This window comes from Euprymna scolopes, chromosome 38 (genome assembly GCF_053919585.1).
Source record: "Euprymna scolopes isolate OS-2025 chromosome 38, ASM5391958v1, whole genome shotgun sequence".
NCBI lineage: Eukaryota > Metazoa > Mollusca > Cephalopoda > Sepiida > Sepiolidae > Euprymna > Euprymna scolopes.
In genome coordinates this window covers 151,998-167,700 of record NC_136519.1, presented here as the reverse complement: position 1 = coordinate 167,700, position 15,703 = coordinate 151,998, and the positions used below count along the sequence as shown (strand labels likewise).

Below are 15,703 nucleotides of genomic sequence, written 5' to 3'. Positions count from 1 at the left end.
TGAATATGACACTCCCTCCTCTTAGCCCTTCCACAAAAATTGGAAACAGAACGATTACATATTTTGTTGACTTTTAACTGGCTATGAAGTGGGCGCCCATTTTACATTAAATTTATATAAGAAAATGTGTGAAAAAAATTAATTTCTCAAACAAAAGAATTGATGACTGCTCAATCAAGAAAAAGAAGCAATGTGCACCTACCTGAAGTTGCGGAAGAATTAATATTTCCACGACATGACAGTGTGTTAATGTGTCTTGCCAGGCAAGAAGCCGTATATACAGAAGTAACTTCCTGATGTTCAAGAATACAATTGGTATCCAAAGAAAAATCTGAAGAAGTGAGATTACCTCCTCTTTATAAGTAAAGGGTCATGTGAGTAACCATCACATGATCTGGAAAAAAGCTTTAAACCTGTTGATAAGGCAACAATATCGGTTTTTCTTTTGTTAGTAAGTAAGGTAAGTGCACAGAGATCTCCTTCTCTTTTGAGCAATCATTAATATATTTATTTAAACAATCTCCAAGAAAAGAAAAAAAGAAAATGAAGGAAAATAAAAATATAAAGGTATGCACTTAAGACATTTAACATGTTAATATGTTTTATTTTTTTTTTATTTTTATTTTTTTTTGTATTGGATCCTTTACTATTCTAGGAGGAGGCTAGGCCTGCATTGTTACCATTTCTGTGGTGCACAATCCGGACAATATGACTTTTGTCTTTCAGGGGGCGGAGATTCAATCCCCACACCTGAAGTAACATCAGTTGTCACATCCGTCATAACTAATAATGTCCTGGTCACCCTGCGAGGAACCACATATGAGAAAAGGCCAAATGACTTTTTCATTCAAAGTAGTTTATTTCAAAGAAACAACACCAAGATGCTCAGCAAGCACATCAACAACACAAGTACAGATTGAGCTTGGTCTTTTCTGCTTAGGGATAACTCAAGAGGGAATAGGTTTCTTAGCAAGTGAATGTGAACTACACTCTCCCCTTGCTGGACCTTTGCTGACCTGACTAGACCATCCTCTCCACAAAACATCTTCAAGATGATCCCGATAACCCAAAACCTCTTAATTTGGTCAAAGTGGATGCAATTCCTAAGTGTTGGCACCTAGCATGTGCATCCATTATTATAAGCCTGGTCACTGGGTGATGTTTTGCTAACAGAACTTGGTGTTTAACCTCCATGCCAAAATGGAGCAATTTACTAATTCTGCCACCTGACCTGATTAGTCCTTCACTATTGATAAACAAGTCAAGGTCCCGCACCAACCCGGGGTTAGTCTTGCCTGAGGGATCTAGTAGGAAATCCAGTTCCTTAGCATACACTTCGCATTGCATTGTCTTCATGAGTAGAATGGCTGCCAGCTTTTCACTGTCAACCACCAACTGACACAACCAATAGATGAACTTGAGGATCAAGGATGTCACTCTCAAGAGCTTTGAAAAGAATAAGAATCTTTTCAGGGAAAGACCAATAGAAGATTCCTCCTCATGGAAGACAGTAGCATTCCAAGAAGAACAGGGTATCCTTTGGCTGTGTTGGCTAAGGCAAGGCAACTCCTGTGTAGGCCATGGAGTGGTGCTGTTACTCAACCAACCCGGACCATAGCACCAGAATCAGAAGCAGGTTTTGAACTATTCCAAAATCATGCCTCTTGTGATGAAATCAGCAGGGTTCCTGGCTGTTGCAACATACCGAAATGAGTGAGACAAGCTGAATGTGAATCCCAACTCAACACTCATAGGCTGGATGTCCTTTAGTCTATTCCAAGCAAACAGATTCCTGCTCATGTGGGGAAAATGGCTTACCATACAAACCTCCTTGTGTCTGCCTGCTTGTGAGTCACACGCGTCGAGAAAGAAAGAGTCCATCATGGCAGCCATGACGTTTTGTAGTGAATGAAGTGTCGCGGCATCATGTGTGTGTGCCTCATAAAAACAGGTCATTTTTGGGTGGGATAGGAAGGAGAAATCATTTGATGTTTGAGAAGCGGCAAAGTCAGTTGGAAGAATTTGTGTGAGCAGTGATTTTTGCCTGTTGATTGACTGCAATGTTCCTAAAGATTAGCCAAGAGAGGACCACCTGCGAGTCAGTGGTCACATGAATCCCAGAAGTAAATGCTCTAAAGTTCCCTAAAATAGTGGGCAATTACCTAAGAGCCAAGAACACAGCCATCAGTTCCAGGGTAGAAAGCGTTTTCCTTTTCAAGGGAGTCACTCTAGCCTTTAAAACACCAAAAAAGATCTGCAATTTTGCACCACATATGCAGTGAAACCATAGGCCCCTGGAGATGTATCGCAGAAGAGAAAAAGTTTGCCTCAGTCTCACTTGAAAAGGAAACGATTGCCAATTCGGTGAGGTCAGAAGAAAGTTTCTTCCATAGAGACACGTACTCTGGAGGAACCAATCCATTCCATTCAAAGTCATTCTCCCAAAGTTTGCTTAAGAAAATATGGCCCTGTAATGAAACCGGCAGGCTCATTGATAAGGGGTCATAGACTCTAGCTGTCTCCCTGAGAAACTGTCTCTTTGTAGAAGTACAAGAATTGCATTTAACAGGAGCCACACAAATTTTATTTGAGAGAGGACTGTAACGATATCCAAGCACTTTCAAATCATTACTATGATTACACAGTATACCATGCTCTTCTATTCTTTTTTGAATAATCCATGAATGATGTTTTTTGATCCAATGATCCAAATGGCAAGATTGCAACATGAAGCCTCCCTGAAGTAATCGTTCCCAGGTGAGAGTGTAGAACCCACAGTTCATCTGGGTTATCACTTGACATGACAAGATTATCATCATAAAATCAATTCCCCATTATATATATATTCTTGAGGCTGCAGTTGAATACTGGCCGAGTTTTAGTGGTAGGAGTAGAGTAAAATTTCAAGACAGGTCTGTGCAAGTGAATTCCTTAAATCATTGTGGAGGCACAAAATTCCTTTTATGATTCTCTCACGTTCCTACTGCTGAAAAACTTTCAAGTATTCCTGATATAGTTGCTTCTTCTCCAACTTTTGCACTACATGCTCCAATATGCGCAAGGTCACAGCATGATTGGAAGGTACCTGAAATATTTTGTCATCTTCCCAGGGTAACTGTATTTGTATTTTAGTATTTTCAAATGAGATTGACTTAAGCTGTTGACACAAGGACTGAATTGAACGCAAGGCACTCCATTCTCTCCAGCTCACCAAAGTAAACAAGCCTTATTGAAGTCTAAAAAGCTTGCTCGTGCAAACAAGGAATCAGCTGGGGGGTCCCCAAATTCTGGATAAGATCCAGGCCAACTATTCCATGAATTGGAATAAAACTAGTGCCTCGATCAAATCTACCAGCTAGGGAGCAACTAAGGTGTTGGAACTCATCTGAAAGGTTCTCAATAGGTACTGAAATATCAATGTTATCATGCACTAGTACCGGAAGAGAAAGTGGACAATGTGATCCAATGCTAGTTTTCAACACTACCTCCCTAAAGTGTCTGTCACAATCTCCAAGAATGGTAGTGTGTTTAGGGAGTTCAGTTAGTGCTTTTTGGCACTCCCTAATAAAATAAATAATTCAACACAAGCTACTGAATAAACAAACAACTTCGTAAAACTTAACAAGGAAAAGGTTTATTGAAGCGAGTCAGGGTAAGATGCCCAAAAGATATAACTCGGATAAAACTTGTCTGCCTTTGCCCAATAGTTATTCCCAAGTGGGAATCGTCGATACCGGTGTAGGCAGAGAGGGAGAGTGAGGAAACAGGTCCGCTCTCTTTAGCGTCTGGCTGGAAAAGGAGGAGTTTTTCTCGTCCAGAATGGAAGCAGTTAGAGTTCCTTAGGGGGTAAGGAAGGTCCCTGCGCTATGCCTCTGATTGGTCAGTATGTACCATATCGCACAGTCAGGGGAGGCACTGACGCACAAGAAAAAGAGTTGTTTGTTTCTGCTACAAGTGCTTTGGCCAAGACTGTACATCCTCCAAGGAACCCCAACCAGTGTTAAGGATCGAGTCAGGCATCTGGTCACCTTTGATAAGACGTTTGACAGTTTTCTTAGTATTTTGTAAGATAGATGACAAGGTGGAGATTTTCTTACCAGAAATTTTAATCAATTCTCCTCTGACCTCCCTGGAAAACGAAGAGAATCTGAGCCATAAGGTCAGCCCCAGAAGAATAATCATGAGAAAAGGAATAGTCAAAGTAGCCCTTCATTTCTGCCAGAAGTGAGGCTGCTTTGGTTACGAAGTTAGTTAAGATAGCAAAGAATCTGTCCCATTTACAGGAGGAGTCCAATATGTCCTGGAAGATATTGTCAATAATTTCATCCTCTTTGAGGTATTCACTCTTCAGGAGAGAAAAAACCACCTCATAATTTCTATTACAGATAATAAGATGGTTAATTAACAATAGAGGTTTACCAGAAAGAACATTTCAAAATGTTTAGTCTTTCAGCATTGTTGACCAGGCTGGCTACACAGTCCTCAGAACTAGACAAAAAATTCCTGAAGCTCATGGGTTAGATTGCATATCCAACTCATCAAAAGTCGGTCCAGTAATCTAAATCTGTGGTGGTTTCACACCTCTTCTAACCTCTGGGGAACTAGGAGCAAGACATAGAGACTCAGTAGCAGTAGGGAGGAACTTTAGCTCAAGATGCTCCAGTTCTCTTCGGAATCTCAGTGTATGCACAAGAGATCGCTTCTATTTGCACCCAGTCTTCCTCATCAGAAGATTTAAGTTGAATTTTACTGACCCATATGTTTACCTCCATCAAATACTCAATGACAGATTTTTGTAGTGCAGAGGATGATTTTACAGACTTCATCCTACTGATGAGCCATCTCCAAAATTGTTCTGATTTTGGTCCATAGAGAAACTCTCTTGCACAAATCTGCCGTGCTACTATCCATGTTAATAAAGGGATTTCTCCGTAATTATGTGAAAAAAATTAATTTTTTTCAAACAAAAGAATTGATGACTGCTTAATAGAAAAAAAGGAAGCAACATGACAGCCTGTTAATGTGTCTCATCAAGCAAGAAGTCGTAGATATAGAAGTGTCTTTGTTTTATCATTATTTCCATGGCAAGTGCTCATCTGAGCTCCAATCTCTGGTCCCCCTTGCCAATCTTTCACAAAAAACATCTGTCTAGCTGAAACCACTGTCAATAATTTTCCCTACTCTTTATCTGTGCCTATATAAAAACATAGATTCCATGGATGCCTGTGGAACTCTGTTCCATTTGCCTGCTTCCCAGCTGACCACAAATTAGTTGTCTTCAAGTCCAACATAAAAAATTCTTGATGAACCGCCCCCTTAAGTAATCCAATTTACCAAATTTCCATTACTAACGATTACTACAATATTATCCCATTGACTACTTTACACTCTATAACCCTTATCCTCGAGTGGCCTCCTTGCCTTGATAAGTGGTGACTCCTATGTATAAAAAAAGTGTACACAAAAAATATTTTTTTAAATGTTGAAAAAATTAGGTATTTGTGCACTTATGTAACCGTGCTGAAATTATAATGTAATTATTTAGAAAGTCATTATTAACATGAAGAAGGGAGGGTGTTTTGCTACTATTCTGTACTTCCACCTAACAATTTAGTAAAACATCATGAAACTCGAATTTAACCTGAAAATACGATTTTACAAAAAGCCGATAACATAAGTGCATAAGCCCCAACAATTAAATACTGAAAAACCAAGTTTCTTTTGTGCTCAGTTGTCTAACAATTAACAAACTTAGAATTGAATTATTGTGTCTATGGTAAACATTGTTATTTTCTCGGAAATCAAGTTTTTTGACATGAATCAAATTGGATAATATATTTTTAAGAGATTTTTTTAATTGGAGATTCATACTTTTTTATTCAGGTCTGGGTGCTAGTACACTTACTGATCCACGCTAGTTTTTAAATCGTATTTCCAAGTTTAATTAAAGTTTTATGATATGTTTTTTTTATTCAATTGTATGGTTAAAGTATAGAATATGTACAAAACACCCTCCCCTCCCCATGTTAAGAATGGCTTTTTAAATAATAATGTTATTATTTCAGCACGGATCAATAAGTGCACTAGTACCCAGGATGGCGGAGTCAGTATTATTTATTAGATTACAATAAAAATAACTTTTTAAAAAATATTTAAGATTATTTTAAAACTTTTTGGGCACGTCTTTAGTTTCAAGAACCGCCGACAGATGTCACTTGTCAGCTAAAGAACAGGAGTCGATAACTTTTCCTTTTCTACAAGTGCGTGCAATTTGCAAACTAAAATTATATTTTGCTACATCTTCATCAATCTTTCTGTACAAAAGAAAAAAAACAAATTCTTAAACCTCTATAAATATTTCATGTTTTTAAAATTCTATTTTGCTACACTGACAAACAAAAATTATACTTTGATACATTAAATCACTCATTGAAAAGAAATTATATTGATACATTGAAATTATACTTTGATACCTTTTTATTTAATAAATGTTTCGATTTTTATATATTTTTGTGTTATTTATTTCGTTACATATTTTTGCGTTATCGTAAATACTTGTTTATATTTGAGGTTCACATAATGATGGTCTACTTGTGATGGTCTACTTGTGATGCATGTGTGATACTCTGCATAACCTCCTGTTCAGCTCCCCCTTACCTAACTAAAACTCGTAAAAAAAATATGATGACAGTACAATCTAAAAATAAGCTTAAACCAGGCTTAGGGTCAAATAAATCCAACATGCCTCCTCCCTTGAGGCTTGCATTCACAAATATCCGTGGGCTTAGAACTAATTTAGCTGATGTTGAAGCATTTCTCCTAACAAATACCCCGGATATCTCATCACTAAGTGAGACTAACCTACACTCCTCCATCCCCTCTAACTACTTTAACATGCCTGGATATCTCCCACTCTGCCGTAAGGACTCTGACAGACACATGCACAGACTTGGAGTTTACATTCATAATACTCTTCCCTTGACTACAGAAACAAACCTAGAATCGGATGATCAAGCCTTTATGTGCTTTAGACTAATCATGCAACACAACATTCTACCCTATGCAACGAAGGCCATCAACTCCCCATATTTCCTCCTATAACACAGAACAAGCTAGGTAACATACAAATATCCGTGCATGAGGTCGCCAAGCTAATCAAGAATCTAGATTCAAGTAAAGCAACTGGCCCTGATGGCATCCCAATTATAGTGTTAAAAAAGCTTCAACCAGAACTTGCTCCTGTACTTACAACACATCAAAGGCTGTAAATGACAAAGTTCTCTCTGATTCTCTCTCCTCTGATCTCGAGCGCCTGGTTCAGTGGGGGAAGATGTGATGGTTACCTTTAATGCATCCAAAACCAAACTCCTATCCTTACATCATTAACGCTCTGATCTCCATCTGGCATCAATTGTGATGGGTGGCTCTCGTCTGGGTGAGTCCCCGTGTTTTTACAAGCTTCTGGGTTTGACCTTTACTCCTGATCTGAAATGGAACACGTACATCAAGTCTGTTGCCAAGGTCGCTGGAAAGATGGTGTGATCCTTCTACCGCTCCAGAAGATATCTCACTACTGATGCAATTCTCTATCTATATAAAAGCCAAGTACGTCCAAGGATGGAATACTGTTGCCATATCTGGGCAGGAGCTGCTAAAAACAGCCTATCCTGCCTTGACAGAGTACAAAATACACTTCGTGGCTTAGTGGGGGATGCCCTTTTCTCTACCCTGCAACCTCTCTCCCACAGAAGAGACGTTGTGAGCCTATCCTTGTTTTATCGTTATTTCCATGGCAGGTGCTCGTCTGAACTCCAATCTCTGGTCCCCCCTTGCCAATCTTTCACGAAAAACACCCGTCTAGCTGAATCCACTGTAAAAATTTCCCCCACTCTATATCTGTGCCTAAATCAAAACGCGGATTCCATGAACAAAGCTTCTTTCTTAGAACTGCACGCCTGTGGAACTCTGTTCCGTCTGCCTGCTTCCCACCGGACTACAACTTGGATGTCTTCAAGTCCAATGTTAACAAATTCCTAATGAACCGCCCCCTTAAGTAAACACTTCATCAAATCTCCACACTAACGTAATGTACTTGCAATAACCCTTATCCCTGAGTGGCTTCCGGGCCTTGATAAGTGGTGATCACTGTGTAAAAAAAAAAAAAAAGCTACTTTTACTTTCTCTACTGCTCTCCCTCGACCCAAGACTTCACCATAATAAACAAAGTCTCTGACAGCATAGACACAGCACTCTCCATCGACACTGGCGCACAAGTACATGTCCATCACAAAAACTGGCTTGGATTCTCTACTTAAACAGATGCAGCAAGCAGCACAACTCATAGCTTCTCTATATCTCACTCCCTATCAAAAATTGTTACTTTTCCAACCCGTTTCCCTGACCAGGAAGAACAACACGCATCACTTTTAGATCTGTTTTTGACCACAGTTCCTGATGATTGTATAACGAATGCCGACAGCCCACTTGGGAACGCTGATCATGCAGTGATAATGGTTGAAATTGCCCTAAACTCTAGAGCCAAAACTGAAGAGCCAGTTCTCAAAACAACGAGATATTATAAAAAGCCTGACTGGGAAGCCCTCAGAGATCTTATCAGAGATGCCCCATGGGGAAATATTTTTTCTCTTCCTGCCGAACAGTGTGCAAACGAGACCACTGAATGGTTCAAAACTGCAATTGAAGCGCATGTTCCCATGCGGAAGTTTTATAGCAAGCCCCACTCTCCCCAATGGTTTACTTCAACTTGCGCAACTGCCATTGCTCAAAGGCAGCATACATACCACAGATTTAACCGACATAAGTCCAGTTCAAACAGACAGAAGTACATAGAAGCTAGAAGTAATGCTAAGAAAGAAATGCGATAGCTAAGAGAGAATTTAGTGAAACCACTAAAAAACGCATCAAAGCACAAAAACTAGGAACTCGTGACTTCTGGAAAATCTACAACAGTGTAGTAAATAATGGGCAATCAACAATTCCCCCACTAACCAACAATCACGAGGTTGTTTGCGCAGCAACCGAAAAGGCTAACATGCTTGCCAGTCGGTTTGCCTCAAACTCCACACTGGACCCTTCCAACCACCCCCTACCTGAATTTCCTATGCGGACAGACGCCACGCTAGATGATCTGGAAATCACCCCTGCTTAGGTGCATGCTATCATAAAAAACCTTGACACTTCAAAAGCATGTGGACCTGATCACATCCCAGCTGTGCTATTAAAAAAGTGCGCAGCTGAAGTAGCTCCAGTTCTCTCCAAACTCTACAACAAATGCCTTAATGAATCATGCTTTCCGGGCTGTTGGAAAACTGCTTCTGTGGTACCAGTATTCAAGAATTCTGGCGAAAGAACTGACCCATTAAATTATCGCCCCATTAGCCTCCTCCCACTTTTTGCCAAAATATTTGACACCTTAATTAACCATGCTCTAGTCCGGCACCTTACAGATGTTAAACTTCTGACTGACCAACAATATGGATTTAGACAAGCCCGTTCCACAGCAGACATCCTAACTGTAATCTCTGAATGTATATACCATTCACTGGACAATGCGGTAGCTCTAGATATATCTAAGGCTTTTGACAGGGTATGGCATGAGGGTCTCCTCAGGAAAATTAGATCATACGGTATCACTGGTAGAATACTTAACATAATTAAATCGTTCTTAGATAAGAGAAAACTCCAGGTTGTCCTCGACAGTCATACATCTAAACAATATGATATAAATGCGGGAGTGACTCAGAGGTCTATCCTTAGACCTTTACTGTTTCTGATATTCATAAATGACTTCCGACAAAATTGCCTCTGAGATGGGTATATATGCTGATGACACCACACTCTATAACAGGCACGACAGGAAAACAAATGAACACATATCTAAAGAAATGGCAGAAACACTAGAAGATGACCTCGAATCTGTAGTGGAATGGGGACAAAAATGGATGGTCACATTCAATGCCACCAAGGCTAAACTAGTTTCATTCAATAATTACAAGAAGCCTCTACCACCTATAGCAATGGCCAACGACTCTTTATCTGAGAGTACATCTTTCAAGCTCCTTGGCCTAACGTTCACAGGAAACATCAGTTGGAACAATTACATCGAGGGCTTTGCCAGGGCCGCTGCAAGGAAGGTGGGCTCTCTCTACCGTGCTAGAAAACTACTAACACCCGAAAATATCCTGTACCTCTATAAGGCAACCATTCGCCCATGTATGGAGTATTGCTGTCATATTTGGGCTGGTGTATCGGCTACTAATCTCTCGCTCCTTGACAAGGTTCAAAAGAGAGTCGCAAATCTGATAGGCCCTGAACTGGCATCTAAGCTTCAGCCTCTGTCCCATCGACGAAACGTTGCATCCCTCTGCCTGTTCTACAAGTATTATAATGGTGAATGCTCTGACGAACTGCAAGCACTTGTGCCCCCACGACGTGAACATCCTCGACAGACCCGACAGGCTGCAAAATTCCACCCCCACACTATAGAGATCCCTAGATGTAAAAGATCTTTCTACGCCAGTAGTTTCTTCCCCAGAACCACTAGACTTTGGAATTCCATTCCAGGTCCCTGCTTACCCAACTGTACTGACATGCAGAAGTTCAAGTGCAACGTGAACCAACATCTTGCTGCCCAAATACCTACATAGTACCCCAGTAGTTGTTGCTCCTGTTAGTAGCCCCCTACACCAAAGTGGCAATGTGCCTTGTATGGGGTGAAAATGCAATAAAAAAAAAAAAAAAAATAATGACTACTAGATGTCATTTCCCTTTCGAAGAACAATCGTCAATAACTCCAGGGTACTTATGTATTTTTCGTACCGTGCTGGCTGAAGTAATGACGCTATTATTTTAAAAGCCATTCTTAACATGTGGAGGGGAGGGCGTTTTGTAACTATTCTGTGCTTCTACTTAATACTTTAATAATAAAAACGATATCGTGAAACTTGAATTTAACCTGAAAAAACTATGTTAAAATAACGGGGTACCAAAAATGATACCTGTACAGTTTAATCAAGACATTCAAAACTGAAAATATCGAAAAAAAAAAAAAGATTATATTGTACGTATCCGTTTTGGACTGAAGATCTCCGAAAAAAATTCATTTAATTTGATCGAGTAGTTTTTGTTTTTTGTTTACACGGGAGAGCGTTAAAGTCAGCCATTATGGAATTTGTTGAACCGGCCACACGGAGATAACTCCATGTAAAGCGCTAGGTGTATCAGAATTTTTTGGGAATTTTTGACACCCCTAACACGAAACTGCGAATAAAATATTTAAAAGAACTCGTAATTTCTCATTTAAAAGTGGGTTGTTTATTTTCTTTATGGAATATACTTACAAAATAAACTATTAAGGTTGTTTAAAAAATAATAGAAATATTTTTTTTTTTAAACTGTGTTTACAAGGTGCTGGCGCGCCTTCATGCTGCCATTTTTTTGTACGTAATGAAATCAATTGAATTTTATGAGTTAAATTTTTTTCAATTTTTAAACTTTAAAAATCTATCAAACTTTTTCTATTGGTTCAATTTTTACAATATTTTCAGGTTCAATGTGAAATGTTATGCTCTTTCCAATAAACTGAATATAATATTTTAGACAATTTTTTTTTTAAATTCACCCCCCCTATTTTGAAATGTCTATTAAAATTTTAATAATTAATTTATGTACCAAAGATTTATATATCACAAATTGAAGATAAAGGATCAATAAATAATATATTGTAAATTAAAAAAAAAAAAGAAAAAAAGAAGTGTTTTTTGGAAATCTACCTGTAAATTCCAAAGTGTAAAACCTTTTTTTTAAAAAAAACACCTTGATTTTTTTTTTTAATTGGAAGCCTATGTTCTGCTTATATTGTCCAGTAAGTAATGGACGATAACAACAATTTTTTTCTATTTTATTCAATATTTTCTTTTTTTAGATATTTAAAAAAAAAAAAAATTCACTCAACAAAAAAGAATGAAAATATAATAAATAAAAAATTTATGTATTTCTTTGAGAAAAGAAAAAAAAATTCCTGGAGTGTTTTTTTTTTTTTTTAAAGGAATAATCTTATGAGTAAAATTTGACTATTTTTAAACTATGGGAACACATATTTCTCCAGGTACAAGGCTACATGCCTAACGTGAACATCTAGTTTTTATATCTTTTTGTTCATCCGTAGTTCAAAACAAGGAGAAATATTACTTCCGGTTTTTCGAAAAATGCTTCCATGATCGCGCGTTTTTCCAACAGTCATTTAAAAAATTCTTTTATTTAAAAAATAAATGGAATTTAAAATATAAATATGGATAAATTCTTAACAATGAAGAATGGAACTACATATTGAATTGTTTTCTTTATAGGTAAGTGATATTTTGGAATTTATATTGATTTTTTTTATACTCAAAGGAAGTCACATTTCGTTGATTTTCTTCAAATCTTTTTTAAAGAAAGTCGATTTAAAAAAACAAATATTGCATAATTTGCTATTAAACCTGTTATTTTTTTAAAAATTTGGTCTTTGCTCCTTTAATTGAAAAAATATAGGGCTTGGATTACATTTTTCTAGTAGTTATAAGCTTGTAAAAATAGGAGGTCGAATTATTCAATTTTTTTTCATGCATTCTTAAAATCGGTTTTTGACACTGCTCATAAAGCGTCGATATTCCCTCCCCATCTTTTTTACTAGCTTTTCTTCCTAAAAATCGAAACTTTTGCTCGATATCATAACAGATTGTTTTCTCGCTGTAAAAAAACAAAAAAACAAAACTACTTGATGAAATTAAGTGAATTTTTTTTCAGAGAACTTCGTTCCATAACGGATACATACAATATAACCTTTTTTCGATATTTTCATTTTTTAATGTATTGATTAAACTGTACAAGTACCCCAAAAATACAGTACTCTTGCATAATTTGATCCGAATTCTCATGAATTCCCATCAAGTATGGATTGGGTGAGACCGGCAATTATCGGTGTCAGCCGAGCATCGTAACAGATGCAGACTAATGAAAAAAAAAAACAAAAAAATAAACTGGAAAAAATACAAATACAAATAATCAAAAATAACAACAAAAAAAAACAAAAAAACAAACTGGAAAAAATACAAATGCAAATAATCAAAAATAACAACAAAAAAAAACAAAAAAACAAACTGGAAAAAATACAAATACAAATAATCAAAAATAACAACAAAAAAAACAAAAAAAAACGGTGCTAGTGCCCTTACTGATCTGCGCTATTTTTTAAATTGTATTTCCAAGTTTAATTAAAGTTGGTAGAGTGATCCGCGCTATTTTTTAAATCATATTTCCACGTTTAATTAAAGTTTTATGATATGTTTTTTATTCAATTGTATGGTTAAAGTACAGAGTAGGTACAAAACACCCTCTCCTCTCCATGTTAAGAATGGCTTTTTAAATAATAACGTTATTATTTCAGCAAGGATCAATAAGTGCACTAGTACAAAAAAACAAAAAACTACCTTGAAAAATGAAAATATGTTTATTTCATTTTAGTATTTAATTTTTTTTTTTTTTTTTTTGCAAAATATTTATCAACAGAAAGTTGTTGTTTTTTTTTCTCCGAGAAAAGATTTTTTAACAGTATAATTGTTAGGTATAAGTACAAGTTTTTTTTTTGTTGTTGTTTTTTGTAACCGTATCTTTTTTTGTTGTTGTTTTTATTATTATTTTCAAAACTTGTTGTTCAGTCAAGTTCTTTAGGTGGCACTGTCAATTTGTGCATCTACAGGAGAAACCATCCTGTACACACGATCTTTTTTTAAGTAAACATTTGTGTTTACAATTGCTGAATGTCGGCTGCTGCACCTCATTTTTTTTTGGGGGGGGGCAGCAATATCTTCTCCTGCATCAATGGTTTGATTTCTTTTTCTAACATGTATAGATTTATCTTCTTGCCTGTCATTTTTCTGTTTGGCGAGTTTGAAAATATATTTGTTTGTCAGCTTTTCTTTTGATTTAGTCGCTTTCTTCCAATTCGAATGTCGTCTGCTTCCATTTAGATAGCGCTTTTTCTTTGGCTAATCAAACTCCCAAACTTCAATTAAAATCACCTGCCCCTTAGTATCACCTTAAAAATTACTAAAAACATAACAGAAAAAAAAAAATGAAATAAATAAAATAAAAAAAAGTCGAGTTAGCGTTTCAACATTTGAACAACGCTCGGCTCGGCTGACACCGATAATTGCCGGTCTCGCCCGATCAATGCTTGACGGGAATTCACGAGGAATCGGGTCAAATTATGCAAGAGCACCAAAAAATACATAAGCACCTATTTAAGATTATTTTTAAGTTATTGAATGGAATTTTATATGTAATATAAGAAAAAAAACAAACTTACCTTTTATTCCAGGAATACGAAAAAAAAAAAAAAAAATTACGGGTTTTTCTTTTATGTTCAAAACAAAATTTCATTAGTAAATTCAAACAACTTTAGGATTTCTTTAGTAAATTGGTACTAGTGCAGTTATTGATCCGTGCTGAAATAATAACGTTATTATTTAAAAAGCCATTCTTAACATGGGAGGGAAGGGTGTTTTGTACCTATTTTGTACTTTAACCTTACAATTGAATAAAAAAACATATCATAAAACTTTAATTAAACTTGGGAAATATGATTTAAAAAATAGCGCGCATCGATAAGTGCAAGCACCAATAAATTGACACAACTTTTGTTTTATGTGTCTAATTCATTAAGAAATAAAATATATGAAAACATAATAGAATCAAAATTAAAGATGAAACACACGATGTAAACGTGAAATTATTTAAAAAAGCATTTAGGTCATCGTAACACGGTATAATTATTATTTTGTCCCTTATGTAAAAATGTCCGTTTATTAGTTAAGTGTGGCGAATTGTTTTCCTATCAAGTTTAGATTATATTTGTAAATATGTAAGGCTAAAAATAAAATAATAATACCAATTAAACAAAGAAACGTTTTTTTTTATGTGGAATTTAGTCTTAAAAATAAACTAAAATTATTACTAACTGTGGTTAGAAGCAAGAAAGAGAAGTCTTCCCGAAAGGCGCCGACTTTCGCCCGGTCCTAAGACGCGGGCGAAAGTCGGCGCCTTTCGGGAAGACTTCTCTTTCTTGCTTCTAACCACAGTTAGTAATAATTTTAGTTTATTTTTAAGACTAAATTCCACATAAAAAAAGCACACGAATCGATATCTTCAATTTGTGTTAAGTTTTCATGAGTATTTTTTTAAACGTTTTATTTTGTTTGTTTGTTTTTTTGCAAATAAACGATGGAAGGAACATCTTTGTTATAATTTTGTTAGATTTTAAGATTTTCACACGCGCGTGCACACACACACACACACACACACACACACACACACACACAAACAGACATTGTTGAACAGCATAGAGTATTTTTGTTTTTGTCTTCAGATAGTTTTGATTACTGTTTCGTTTAAAATCTGAATGCTCAGTTCAAATTGTAAAGTTGTCGGCTAGGTTTTAGTAGTAAGACAGAGACACACACAGGAAATTAAAAGACGTTTCAATTATACCAGTCATCATAGTAGCAACTGGGCTTATGAAAAAGAACTTTAAAAAGTACATAGCAAGCATACCCGGTGAACCAAGTGCAAGTGAAATACAAGTGAAAGAGACGGCTAGAATCCTGAAAAGATCTCTTGGTTGGACTCACTAAAATAGGGGTAA

The 15,703-nt window shown here is 36.5% G+C and overlaps 1 long non-coding RNA gene across 1 annotated transcript in view; it reads right to left on the bottom strand.

The window, feature by feature from the left end:
• The window catches only part of LOC145263037 (uncharacterized), a 42,729-nt gene extending 27,907 nt beyond the window's left edge, over positions 1-14,822 (bottom strand). The window contains exon 1 of the long non-coding RNA XR_013864456.1: positions 14,369-14,822. This is a non-coding gene — a long non-coding RNA (uncharacterized LOC145263037). The remainder of the gene's footprint in view (positions 1-14,368) is intronic.
• Positions 14,823-15,703: the final 881 nt, after the last annotated feature.